The sequence below is a fragment of the Enhydra lutris genome, unplaced genomic scaffold (genome assembly GCF_002288905.1).
Source record: "Enhydra lutris kenyoni isolate GAN:26980312 unplaced genomic scaffold, ASM228890v2 scaffoldscaffold28, whole genome shotgun sequence".
Classification (NCBI taxonomy): domain Eukaryota; kingdom Metazoa; phylum Chordata; class Mammalia; order Carnivora; family Mustelidae; genus Enhydra; species Enhydra lutris.
The window spans coordinates 14411141-14426056 of NW_019154112.1; positions in this window are offsets into that span (position 1 = coordinate 14411141).

A 14916-nucleotide genomic window follows, 5' to 3' on the forward strand; every position below is an offset into this window, starting at 1 on the left:
TAATTAAGTGTATAGATTCAGCCAGAATCAATTTACTGATTCTGGTCAGTAAAGTACCAGAAAATTAGAGATTCTGATCAGCTGATTTTCATTGCTTTTAAAGTATTCTCATCTCTTATAATAGGTTATAATTTCTTATTTAAATTTTATTCATCTATATTCACAAATATTTTACTTATAAATGTATTTTCTTGGATTCTTCATATGTAATGTTATATAGATGTCATGAATTTTTTAATATACAGCATGTAATTACTAAAATCATTGAGATTTCTAAATATTATATATTTTATCTAGTGCTTTATATTATCATTTTCTGTTAATATTTACATATTATCTACATCATTCCTAAATTAGGTCTTTACATTTTCTTTATATTTCTCTATATTGTTATTATATTATTCTCTGTATTATTATATATATTTACTCTTTATGAATGTGGTATATATTTCTATTATCCAAGAATGATACTGTTCTATGATTCATATCCATATGATATCTCATATCCTACATTAAGCAAATATTTATATTTCTGTGAAGTTTTTATTAGAAAAAATAATTGCAGTAAATGTATTGGTCCTTAAGTTTATTCTTAGATTATCATACTAATGCTTTTATAAAGTCATTTATGCTTGAATTTTTCAGAGAATTTATAATTTATTAAGGTAGATCATTCTTGAATGAATAATAGTCTATATTAGCCTACTGTAAATTTATGATTTTCTTTTGGATATATCAATATAAGTATATAGATTATTTAATTATAATGATGAACACCTAAGGGTCTGGACGTACATTCCAAATTGACTTCCAAATAAGTTAAATAAAGCAAAACATGAGAGTTTCCCTTAAATCATTTCATTGCATTTTATTAATATTACAAAAATGTTTTCAAATTGAAAATATCCATGAGAAATTTTTGTTCTAATTAGTATTACTTGAATTATCAATGGGATTAAAAATGGTTTCTTAAGATTTTCTATTTGTCCGTTTTTGAAAATTTATTTTGCACCTTAATTAATTTGTTTGTTACCTATGTGTAGTGTACTTCCTTTAGGAACTAGCCCATTCTTTTTAGCAGGACACTCATAAACATTTCAAAGTAGATACGTGCCCCAGTCCTGAACACATAGTACACAACCCGTGTAATGCAGAGTAGGAACCTGTTAGGAAACAGGGTTAATCAAAACTGATCCCTGTAATTAACATAATGTTGGTAATATAAGGACTTCCCAGGGGTTAGTAACAGCAAAGGATTAAAAACTGGTACTTTTGATGGCCCAGTTTCAAGGTCAAGTGGAGAAGGCTAAATGTATTATGAGAAAGTGAGGGCAACACAGAAGGAAACAAAGCTGAGAGAGGGCAAAGGAGAGGAGCTGCAAGCATACGTAGGAGAAATAGAAAGGAATGAGAGACAGAGGCTTGATCTCACTGTTTAAGCTTTGCATTCCTCTATATATGAGGCTACATCAATTGTTGCAAGGATCGTTATACGAATCAATAAAGTCCCTTCTGCCTGATCTAGTTTTATCTCAATGTCATATATGTGTAACAACCAGTATCCAAAAAACATACAGAAACTGATAGCAGAGGCCCTGTGTGGTAACAGCGAATTAAATTGTACAACCAGCAAATTCAAGTTCTGGGAAGTAACAGAAAGGATTTCCTATTTGACCACAATTATGATAATCCTTTTAAATACCACAAGCAAGGTGGTGAATTCCTACCTTTTTCATCTTTAAAAATGAGATGGTACTAAAGGCCACCACCACCTTCTTCTCCTTCTTGTCCTCCTTCCTCTTCTTCTTCTTTTCCTTCAACTCCTCCTCCTCCTCTTTCTTCATACATCTCTTGATTATAGTTGACACACAATGTTGCATTAGTTTCAGGTTTATCCTTGGTGATGTTATTTTCATTCAATCATTTAAACCGTCTCAGTTAATTTTTGTTAAGAGGACTAACTGGATAGATGGTTAAGAGAAAGAGGACTACCAGAAGATGGGGATTTGATGCAATAACTACAAATGACTTTGCGGTGCATCTTTGGAGAGGGGTAAATTTTTATCTCTTTTTGCTTTTTTAATAATGGGCACTGGCATTAAGATAGGCATATTATTTTTGAAGTATATTTCAGGGAAAAAGAGTCCATTGCTAAAGGAAGGATTTTCTTTGAGACTAGAATTTGCTCATTGTATGTGACCTCACTAGAATTTTCAGCCATATAAAACCGTGCTCCATACATGAAAAGCAGGGGATGAACATATAACTGAAGTTTCCCTAACTATAATACTTCCTGTCCCTGGTAAGAGTGATTGTTTTTAGCAGTGATCACAGTACATAATACAATCTTTCACTAAAAATATAGAAACCGAAGTTAAAAAAAAAAAAAAATTCCTCTGCTGAGGATAAAATTGGGTCTTTTATCTAATGCATTATCCTCATATTTTATTGAAGCATTCATCTTATTATTATTTTAAAGATTTTATTTATTTGAGAGAGAGAACAAGTGAGCAGAAGCAGGGGAGGGTCAGAGGGAGAAGCAGACTGCCCCCTGAGCATAGAGCCAGAAAATGAGAGCAATCCCAGGACTCTGAGATCATGACCTAAGCCAAAGTCAGATGTTTAACTTGACTGAGCCATCCAGGTACCTAGTTATCTTATTATTATTGATTTCTTGTGAACACTATATTTTAAATGGAAAACTTTACTCTTTTTTTTTTAAGATTTTTTTAATTTCTATTTTTAAGTAATTTCTGAACCCAGTGTGGGGTTCAAACTCACAACCCTGAGATCAAGAGTTGCATGCTCTATTGACTGAGCCAGACAGTCATGCCTACTTTGTTGTGTTTTCATTTGTTCCACCATTTAAGAATTAGTTTGAAAAGTTTTATAAAATATCAAAATTTTTGAAATTTCTTAGGTCTTTATCTGAAATTTTAAAGTTTATGTAATCAAATAGTTCATGTAGTGTACAATTATAATCATGTAATCATACACATTATGATTAACATATTACATGTAAATCTCTCTTTGAAAGGTGAATTTTTCTTTGAAATAGAGCAAAATTTATAAGGCCTCTTGAAATAAGTACAAAGCTCCATCCTCTAGAAGTAAAACCTTTATATTAGCAAGTAATGCATTTTCAAATTAAATAAAAATTCATTGTCATTTTTATCTCACTGTTGTCACACCAGTCCAAGTCCCCATAATCTCTTCCTTAGACCACTCCCATGATCCCTTTATTTGTCTCCTTTCTTCCAGTTTGCCCTCTTACACTATTTATCCATTTTTCCAGAGTTATTTTTGCTTAAATTCTTCCAGTAACTTCATACCTAAAAAGCGACCAAATTATATTCAATAATCCTTCCTGATATGGCCCCATTGACCTCTAGGGCCTCATATTTTATCACTTTTCTCAATCACTGCCTTAGAAACACTGCTTGCTCTCTGTTTCTCAGAACTTTTGTACTTTGCTTCCTTTATTTGAAATACTACCCTTGTACCACCACTAAGCAACTGTCCTCTCATCATCCAGGTCAAATATCATTTCCAGAAAGAAGGCTCCTCTTACCTACTAATTAACCCCCTCTGTAAAGAGTGAAATCAATGTAATACCTGGCTTGCTAAAATGTAACAGCAAGTCCCCTGAGGGCAGGAAAGGTTTCAAAGAAGGGCTTAGGCCTTTGGAATTCCAAGGGAGGTCTATGTGACCACTCTGCCCTTGGAATGCCCCTGGGAGTTGCTTTCTTAGCCCAAACAGCTGCCCTGTGATCTAAGAAATGTATGCGTGGTCCCTTAGGCTATGTTTAGCAGAACTCAGAACATGCAGATTAGCATATCATATTTTTCTGGTAAACAGATCCTCCAGTTTCATTAAGACCCCTTGTCACTCAACATGTGCTTCAGAAACAGTGATAAGTATTTATGATTACCCTGTAGGACCAGTAAAATTGGAAGCAAAGAAGAGCAAAGGGTCTCTGTCTTTGAGCATTGACCCTTTGGCTTCTTCTCATTCACGGCAAAGTTTGGAGTAATCTTTCTTCCATTGGTACAGGGATTGCTGGCCATTCCTGGCACCCCTCTTTTCAATCTCATACCATATAATTAATTAAATCTGAAATTGACATGTCCCTGTTACACCAAACTGTTTCTCACCAAAAACCATTAAAAAATTACCACCTCTTGCTACTCGTTTGACTAAAATTCATGTTCATTAAAACTCCCAATAATTCTTATCCAATCCACTGTGACCTTGCATTTATCACATCGTGCTCTCACACACACACACACACACACATATTTTAGGTTACCTGCAGACTAGATTAACCTGCTCACTGTGATCACTGTATATCATATGTGTAACCAATTTATGTTTTAATTCATCAGCTTATGTGTTTATATTTAAATGCTACTTATTCCTTTATTTTTAACAACACATGATGTTTGAACATGGTGGTTGGTGGACAGATGAACGTTCCGTTCTATTTAACAAAGAATTAGTGGACAGTGTTCTGGGTGCTAATGTAAACAATAATATCATAATTCCTTTCTCTCTTACTGAGTTTTTAATTTATGCTACATTTTTCATATCATTGGTCAGATAAATCCAATCACCTACCTCTTATTTACTCTCTAAACCCCCCCCTTTTTTAAAGATTTATTTATTTTTATAGAGAGATGGAGAGACTGCAAGTGGAGGGAGAGTGAAGGGGATAGGAAAAGGATGGGGGAGGGCGGTATGAAAGAATCTCAAGCAGACTCTACACTGAGTGTGAAGCCCAACACAGGACTCCATCTCACGTCCCTGAGATCATGACCTGACTGAAAATCAAGAGTTGGATGCTTAACCAACTGAACCACCCAGCCCCTCCCCATAGTATACTTTTATACACTGATAAACATGTACTCATTCACCCACTTTCTGATGACTTCAGTTTAAAAAATTTGCTATACACGGACTTTCCACCCTCTCCAATAGTTAACTCAAAATAGATCATCTAATTAAAATATAAAACTATAAAACTTCTAGAACACAACTTAAAGTTTAGACAATCTCCAGCATGGCAATTACTTTTTGATACAACACAAAAGTCATGATCCATGAAATAAATAATTGACAAGCTGGACTTCATTAAAATTAAAACTTCTGCTCTGTGAAAGGCTACAGACTTGAAAAAAATATTTGCAAAAAACGGGTCTGATAAAGATGATGGAAGACTGTTTTCCAATATGTACCAAAAACTCTTAAACTAAACAATAAGAAAATAACCCAATTTTTTAAAATGGGGCAAAGATCTTAACAGAAACTTCACTAAACAAGATACATAGATGGCAAGTAAACATACATCATATATCATTAGGGAAAGCAGATTAAAATAACAATGAAATATAGACCTTATTACAATGGTAAAAATCCTGAATGCTGACATTATGAAATACTGGCAAGGATGTGGAACAATGGGAATTCCCATTCATTGCTGATGGGAATGAAAAATGGTACAGCTGTTTTGGAAGACAGGGTGGTGGTTTATTACAAAACTAAGCATCCTCTTACCATATGATCCAGCAGTCACACTCCTTGGTATTTAACCAAAGGAGGTAAAAACTTATATCTACACAAAACATGCATAAGCATGTCTATAGGATATTTATTCATAATTGCCAAAACTTAGAGATGACAAAATGTCCTTCAGTGGGTGAAAGGGTAAAATAAACTGTTGTATATCAAGACAATGGAATCTTATTCAGCATTAAAAAATATGACCTATCAAGCTATGAAAATGCATGGAAGAACCTTAGATACCTATCACTAAGTGAAATAAGACAATCTTCAAAGGGTGCAAACTATATGATTACAACTATATGATATTTTGGAAAAGGCAAAATATGGAGAGAGTGAAAAGAGCAATGCTTCCTGGGGGTTGAGGTGGAGAAGAATGAAGAGGTGAGAAGAATGAAAAGATGGAACACCCAGGATTTTGAAGACAGTGAAATGCTTTGCACGATACCATAATGATGGATACATAGAATTGTACATTTGCTAAACCCATAGAATGTACAACACCAAGAGTGAACTGTAATGTAAACTATGGTCGCTATTTACATGGTTTAAGAGCATTTTGTTTGTTCGTTTGTTTAAGATAACTCAGTGTCAGTACAAAGAATATAGCAGAAGAAATATAAATTGGTAGTATGTTTACAGCTCTGTTCATAGGACTGATTTCCTAAATTCCTGAAGCTAACAAGACAGTAAAGGGATGTGAAACTTGAGGATGTACTCAGCTATCCTTTCTTGAAGACTATTAATCAACAAAGCCTTGAGGAAACCGTGCCACCGAAGCACATTGAATAGAGAGTGTAAATATTATTTTCTCCAGACATAGATAGTTTCCATCTTACATAGTAAAACTAAGTTTAGCTCTATGTGTGATTCCTGAAGAGTCTGGTTAATTTCACTTCATTACCAAGTCCAGAAACCAATAAATTGAAATGTTTAAACATACACATTTTGGTGTGATAAACCTTGGTTTTGAAATCTCAGATACATATCTCATAAATTCTATTGCCATTCTATACTTGTTCTTCCTTAAATGAAGATAATAATGGTATCTACTTTCTAGGAATACTTTTAAAAATGAAAGTCTCACATTCTTAGCACAATGGCTGGCCCACAATAACATCTCAATAATGAATGTTGGTTTCTGTTATTTCTCGGTTTATTGGCATAGTTAATATGTGATCTCTGGATGTACTGATATAGCTATAAATAAGGTCTGTAAAACTGAATAACCCTAGATTGTAGCAAATGTGCAAAATAAGTGACTCTCGAAGTTCTTTTGGAGGATACCAATGACGGAAACTGCAAGTGTATGTTTAGGAATAAACACTAACGTTATAATCAAAATTCTGAGTAATATCAAATTCCTCTGAAAATAAAGCAGACCTTTGATTCAGCACCTTGGCAGTTAATATGGTAATTTATACGGTCTTTATTGATGTATAAAGAGGTAGCTTCTGAGTGCTAGTTCAATTTTACAATCTTAGAAACAAAACTACTGTTTTAGTAAGCATACCTAGGGAACTGAAGTGTAGAGAGTTTGGCTAACTTGCCTTAGTTTACAATGCTAATAAGACTATTGGTTAGCTATATATTTTTTTGTTTTCATAGAATGAAAATAGACAGCCATATATTTCTTATTTTTTCAAATAAAATCTTACAAAGCTAAAAAGTTAGACTTGGGACATTTTATTTCACTAAAAGACATGCTAAACATCATGAAATATTGGGATTATAATTAATACAACTATTGTTTATTTGTATTACTCTGTCATAAGATTGAACTATTTGTCAGTTGAGATTTAAAAAAAAAAGGTGTCTCTTCAAACTGCTGTATGGTTAAAAAACATAATGCTTTGTCATTTGTGCCTATCAAATCTCTGCAGGAAAATGTTTAATCTAACACAATTAATGGCATTTTAAAATATGTAATATTGTCTTCTCTACTGTACTTGTCTACTGTACAACAGATAAAGAGTTTCTAAGTGTAAAAAGCTTATTTTTGGTTGCATTACAAATAAATGTTAAGGGCGCCTGGGTGGCTCAGTGGGTTAAAGCCTCTGTCTTTGGCTCGGGTCGTGATACCAGAGTCCTGGGATAGAGTCTCGCATGGGGCTCTCTGCTCGGCAGGGGGCGTGCTTCTCTGTCTCTCTCTCTCTGCCTGCCTCTCTGCCTCCTTGTGATCTCTGTCTGTCAAATAAATAAATAAAATCTTAAAAAAAATAAATAAATGTTAAACTTCATACTAAAACAACAAATAATGTCTCTGAAAATGGGAATGTCTTTTTTTTTTTTTGGCCCTGTAGCAACAATGCCACTACATAACTTTTTTAATTTGGACCTTATAAGTGGTTGTGACCTCACTGAAGAATACGAAATAGCAGGACAGTTGAAGTTAAAAACAATCAGCAGGTTCAATTTGAGTTTATTAAACTAAAGTTTGCTCTTAGGTATATCTCAGCTCATTATACACATGTTTCTTATAAATATATCTGGATATATATGCAAATGTAATCATATAACTATAATTAACAAAATATTTATATTAGGAAAATATTAGAAAATTAGTTATTGGATAAAAATTATTAAGGATTGAACTTTATTTAAACTATCTGGAAGTTTGTTTTTTTTTTTTTTAAGACTACTATCCTGATGGAAATCTGGGACCTAAATCAGGATTCAGCATAAAAAATTTTTGTTTACTAAGTTGTATAAGAATTACAAGAGTGCAAGTACAAGATTTGTACTAACTTGTGCAAATTACAAGAAATAGAAAATGGGAGAGGAGCAGTTCTTGCTTTCAAGAATTTTGATATATAAGGGAAATTAGTCCACACGTGATTATCACTTAACCAGTGCCAGAAGATAATTTCAACTCAAGTCCTATTCACATTGAAATTCTATTAAATTGGCGGTCACTGGGAAAGTTTTCTATGAATGAAGGAATATTTGAAAAGGAACCTGTGAGCAAGATTAAGAGAGAAAATGATGGAGTGAGAAAGAGACCTAGGTGGAGGAAAGAGGCAGAGCAAGAGAATTAACTCTGTAGGAGGAGATCTAATGTAGCAAGAGTGATTGAAATGAAAAAGGAGAAGATTAAAAGGATCAAATGCAAGAGAGACTAAGTTGCAGGGAAGGCCCTGCTAAGTGCAAAGAGCATGACTTTTACTCATCCCACTTATCAACACTCATACTTACTAAAATATCTTGCCAAATAAATCCACAAGAGATTTTCTGATAAACTCAAATGTCCATCCGTTAAATCTGTTCTAAATATTTAACCTGTTTGAAAAATACATTATCATCATTTCTAAAAATTCTTAGGAAATCAAATTAATTTAAAAATATTATTGGTAACTTTAAGTTAAATTAAATAATGGATCTTAGACATTTGAAAGACCATTAAGTAACATCAGAACAGAGAAATGGGCCTCATCACAAAATAAACCTCTGGAGTGAAATGCTCTCATTGGTATATCATTAGTGTCCTGTCTCTTGGTTGTTTCAAAAATTGACTTTAAAATTTCTAATTTTTGACACTTTATTAGGGCTTAAAAATATCTTTCTTCTATAAACATTTCATATATTATTACTTCAGAAAAGTGATTACTAGATACCAACTTTTCTCACTTTTATTAAATTCCTATTTTTCTGTAACATATCTTATAAATAAAAACATAATGAATTAACAGATAATGAAGAAAAGCAGGAGAACATGTTTATACAGTACAAACTGAAAAGAAGATAAGAGTACCTTTGGAGCTCCTGGGTCTACCACTCCAATCGAAAAACACTCTCTGTCCTCATGCCAAGAGTATTTACTAGTCTGTATTTTCTACTCATTTTCTCCTTCTTTCCAGTTTGGTTTTATATGTCTTTATACACATGTTTCTATAAGTAATGCATTATGAAGTTTTTAGTACTTTGGAAGTGCATGCATGATATTATAATGCACATGTTTCTCTGCAACTTATTTGCTTACTTAATATCATGTTTGTAAATTTTGCTACATAACTATACTTCATTCACTTCCATTTCCAGTAAGTATCTCTTCAAAATATACTGTAGTTTATGCATACATTCTTCTATCAAGGCAGGTACAGTTATTTTTAACTTGTTCTATTTTTCTATTTGAAAACAAGCTGCTATAAACATTTCCAAATGCATATCCAAAACATCTGAAGCTGCTTGGAAAATAATTTTTCTAGGACATTTTCCCAGGAATGGAATTTGTGGGATTATATCTTTATACGTAATATGAATTTATTTATTTTTTATTTTGGGGTGCCTGGGTGGCTCAGTCATTGAGCGTCTGCCTTTGGTTCTAGTCATGGTACCAGGGTCCTGGGATCGAGCCCCTCATCCGGCTCCCTGCTCGGAAGGAAGCCTGCTTCTCCCTTTCCCACTCCCCCTGCTTGTGTTCCTTCTCTCTTTTGTGTGTGTGTGTCTCTCTCAAATAAATAAATAAAGTCTTTTAAAAAACCTTTTTTAAAAAATTGTATGTATTACAAAAAACTTTTCCCAGTGTATGATTTATTGTTAATAGTCTCTTTTGATGATAAACACAAGTTTTACATTTTAACATAGTAGAATTTATTATTATTATTTTTTTTTAGTTTGAGATTTTCTCTTTTTAAAGAAACACTCCCTTAGTAAAAGGTAATAAAGATAATCTCATATTTTCTTCTAGTCATTTAAAGTTTTACTCTTATTGAACACCACTTCTGAAACTAATGATGCACTATATGTTGGTTAATTGAATTTAAATAAAAAAATAAAATTTTATTCTTACTAATTTTGTAATAGTCATCAAATTGTTTTTAAAAATGAGGAAGATGTGGGGCACCTGGATGGCAGAGTCAGTTAAGTGTCTGACTCTTGGTTTCAGCTCAGGTCATGATCTCAGGGTTCTGGAAAAAAGCCCCATGTCTGGCTCTGAGCTCAGCTTGGAGTCTACTTAAGATTCTTTCTCTCCCTCTCTGCCACTCTTGTTCTTGCTATTTCTATCTCTCTCTTTCTAAAATAAATAAATAAAATCTTTAAAAAAATGAGGAAGATATAAGATTTATTTTTTAACTGGTGATTGCCAGTGAAACAACTAATTAACTAATATATCCATGCTTTTCCTGTAAGTTTCAATGACAATTCAAGTTGTATACCAATGTCTATATCCAATTGTTTGTTTTTATTTGCATATTATGCATTTACAAATTTGGCTACTCACAAAAATTTATTTGTAACCCCCAAATCAATACTCTTGGTGTTTTCATGACAATTCATGGACATATGCAGTACAGCCTAAAAAAAGGTAGCCTACTGAGGTACCTTGTATGAAGTTCCCAACTGAAGTTGAGTCAGGTGACACTTTGCCTTTTCACTTCAACTCTCATATTATAAATGGGAGTCCTTTTAAAACTTTTTAGGGAGATCTATTTTGAATTTGGGTGAGGGTTCATGGTAATTTTGCTGTTTCATATAGTCCCAAGAATAAGGTTAAAGTGTGGCCCCATACTATAAAGTGTAAGAAGTCTGGGATATGCCTTATGGGGGGAAAAATTATATATATATTTGGTTCTGGCCATGAGTTAAATGTTAATAAGTCAACAATGTATATCAAATGAGGTGTCTTTAAGCAGAAACACACTTAAAACAAGGTTATGTGTTGATGGATTGATGTATGTGATTAGAAGTCCTCAGGAACTTAATTTTATAATTCCCCCTAGGTGCAATGGTTTAGCATTTACTAACTTTTTCCAGATTCTTTATTAGAACATTACTGTAAATAATGTGAATCAACTTTGGGTTTTGCTTTTTGTTCCATACTCTGCATTATAATATCTTGGTCTATTTTCCTATTCCTATATCAACTTTACACTTTGCTTATTATTGCTTTGAAATAGAACTAGAAAGTTCATAGGTTAGGTCCTTCTCTGTGTTCCTCTTCTTCAGTAATATGATATTTGTGGTCCTTTGTATTCCTATGTACATTTTATATTTTGCTTTTCAAGGCCAAAACATCTATTCAATTGATGGCATGATATTGAATAGATAGACTACCTTGGGGAAATATTTTTTGTATCTTAATGATACTAATCCTTCTAGCTAATGATTATGACTTATCTCTTTATTTTTATCTTTTTTGATGAATCCTTAATAAAACTTTCAGTATATACATCTTACACATTTTTGATAGACAATCTAAAATGACATAGTTTTGATTTCAATTTTCAGTTTTGATCTTTTACAAACACATGAATTTTAGCTTCGTTGACATTTAGGTTTATAATTGATTTTTGGATGTTGATTTTACAGGTTTTCTATACTCTTTTTTCTTATATTTTGAGCCTAGACTATTTGGGGTTACCTAGGCATACAAATACATTTTCTCTGAAAGATGAGAATTTTCTTCCTTTCACTATTTTTTCAATTACCCAATCTTTACACTTTTTTCTTTTCTGACTATATCATCTTATATTACAATGATAGTGATACTTATCATGCTTACTTATGTTCTCATATTTATAAAATTATTTCTAATCTTCACCTTTATTATGAAGCAAGTTATAGATTATTTTTATAGATACATTTAATCAACTTACAAAGTTATCCTTAATACTTGATTTAGGACTTTTGTCATGAATGGTTGTTGAATTTTATCAAAGGTGTTTGTTTTTGCAGTTAAGTAAATCCCATAGTTTGCTTCTTTCTTATCTGAATATTATAAATTCCATTTTGCTCCACTAAACATCCACACATTTAGCTTTATAAGTACCTTTTCTCTGACTCTTTTACTTATTGTTTTTGTCTTGAGCATTTTTAAAATGTTTTGCATAGATATTAACATGAGAATAATATGTTCATCATGTTTTTTATTGATATTTATCATTAATTCTGGAAAATTATCATCAATTTCCTTTTAAGTAGTAGATTTTGAACTAGTCTCTTAATTCTCTCTCTCTCTTTTTCTCTCTCTCCTTTTTTTATTTTCCTGAAACCTTGATTAATATATGCTAGGGCCTTAATAATCTATCGTCCATATCCTTATCTGATCTCATATTTTCTATTTCCTTTCTTTCTATAATATATTCCAGATACTTTCCACAATAATTTCCCACATTTTTATTTGTTTTTATTTATCTGGGTAAAATCATATTAATCTCTTTTAAAAAGGATTTATTCACTTATTTTAGGAAGAAAGAGAAAAAAAAGAGTGGGAGGGGCAGAGGGAGAGAGAGAGAGAATCTCAAGCAGACTCCACGCTGAGCATAGAGCACAATGTATAGCATGATCCCAGGACCCTGCAATCATGGCCTGAGTTGAAGTCAAGAGTCAGATGCTCAACTGACTGTGCCACCCAGACACCCAGACATAACTAATCTGTTTAATATTGTTTCTAGTTAGTCTTTTAATTATTAAGGTTTGTTTTTATTTTCATTTCCAGAAGTTCTATTTGGTTCTTTCATATCTGTTTTATAATTTTTATTTTTTTTATGTTTAAGCATTGGATGTACAATCATTTTATATTTCCTATATGTTCATTTCATATGTTCCTTGAGATTTAAATCTGCTGTTTCTTATTTCAGATAATTCATGTTCATGGTGTCTTGCTTTTTATTGTAGATGGTAATCTTTATGAGGAGTTCATATTGAATTTACATTTGAGGGCTCTTTAAGTGTCTATATTTCAGGTGTTTATCTCCAGACATGATTTTGAATATAGATGCTTGCAATTTCCAAAATTATCAAGTACTAGTTCCTTTATACTTACCACTTTTTCTCTCAATTAATTTTCTCTCTATTTTTCCCTTCCTATTTCACAATAAGTAGCAAGAAGAAACTAGGCTATAACTTCACCAATTTCCTTGGAAATCCCATCAGCTAAATATTGCCCAGAAATTTTCCTTTCTTTGTAATTGTAGGAAACAAGACATTGGTAGATAAAGCCTGTGCTATCTTGAAGAGTAGATATAATCACTGGAATAAGAAAGTTGAAGGCACCTCATGGAGGGCAGAGAAGTAAATGAGAAACATGTTCTTGGAAATAAGGAATGATGATCTTTATTATTAAATGAGATTATTTAAAATGTTTTTTTGTTTATTTGTTTTTAACATTATACTTATTTATTTGAGAGAGAAAGAGAGAGAGAGAGCATACTTAAGCGGCAGGGAAGGTCAGAGAGAGAAGCAGGCTCCCTGCTGAGCAGAAAGCCAAATGAAGACTTGACCACAAGACCTTGGGATAATGACCTGGGTCAAAGGCAGATGCTTAACTGACTGAGCCATCCAGGTGCCCCAAAATGGTTCTTGTTTATTATTGCTTATAGTGTTACCAAATAAAACTGTTTCAAGTAAAGTGCTGGATTATGATCCCCCAAGAAATGAAATTTTGTTACATAAAAATGAGCTAATTTAGGAATGCTAATTTAAGGATTACATATAAAAATATCTCTTTAATTAATCTTGTTATGCAAGTAGAAAATAAAACAGAAATGTTATGTACCATGCTGCTATGTATTCTTTCAGGGATACTATGGCAAATAAGATCTATTATCTTAGTCAAGGAGTTTACATTTAAATTTAGCTGTCTCAAATTTTCCTTTCACATTTTATATGAGTAGGCTTGAAATCAGGTCTCTGAGTACTACAGGCTTGGCACAGTATCTGTAATTCCACACCTTTCAGTCTCACTCAGAGATCATTGGAATACAACAGGAGGAGACTGAAGTTATATTTGAGATATAGTTGAATACCATATTATAATGACAAAATTACAAAATAACAATAATATAGACACCTAATTATTCATATTAACAATGCAATGGGAATGCCTTATGGTAATCACAACTTACTAGTGAATTGTAACCCTACACTTGAAAATTTCTAGTATATGCATTAAATTTAAAATAGTAATTAGTGGCAGAATTATTAAAGAACTAGACACTTTAAGTGTTTTAAGCATCATATATATGATATATATTTATTTATATATATTCTAAAGAATATGTATTTAGCAAAATATGGCTCTTGATTTGCTTGTCATAGAATTTTAAAGCTGCTAAATCAGCTCTACCTCTTTAGAAATAAAGAAACCAAGGCTCAGAAGTGCACATCGGAAATTCAGTTTTGTCCTGTGCAATTGTTATCCAAACAATTTTGATTAATATAAAGAAGATATATTTATCAATTTTGTAGATGACAAAAAGCAGAAGTAGATATAATATGATAGATGGCAAAATTAGGATTCGGAAAGTTCTTGACAGAATAGATTGATGTGTAGAATTCAAGGGAATTGTGTTCAATAAGAAGAAATGTAAATTAATGCATTTAGGTTAAAAAGTTATGCAAGTACAAGAATTGGT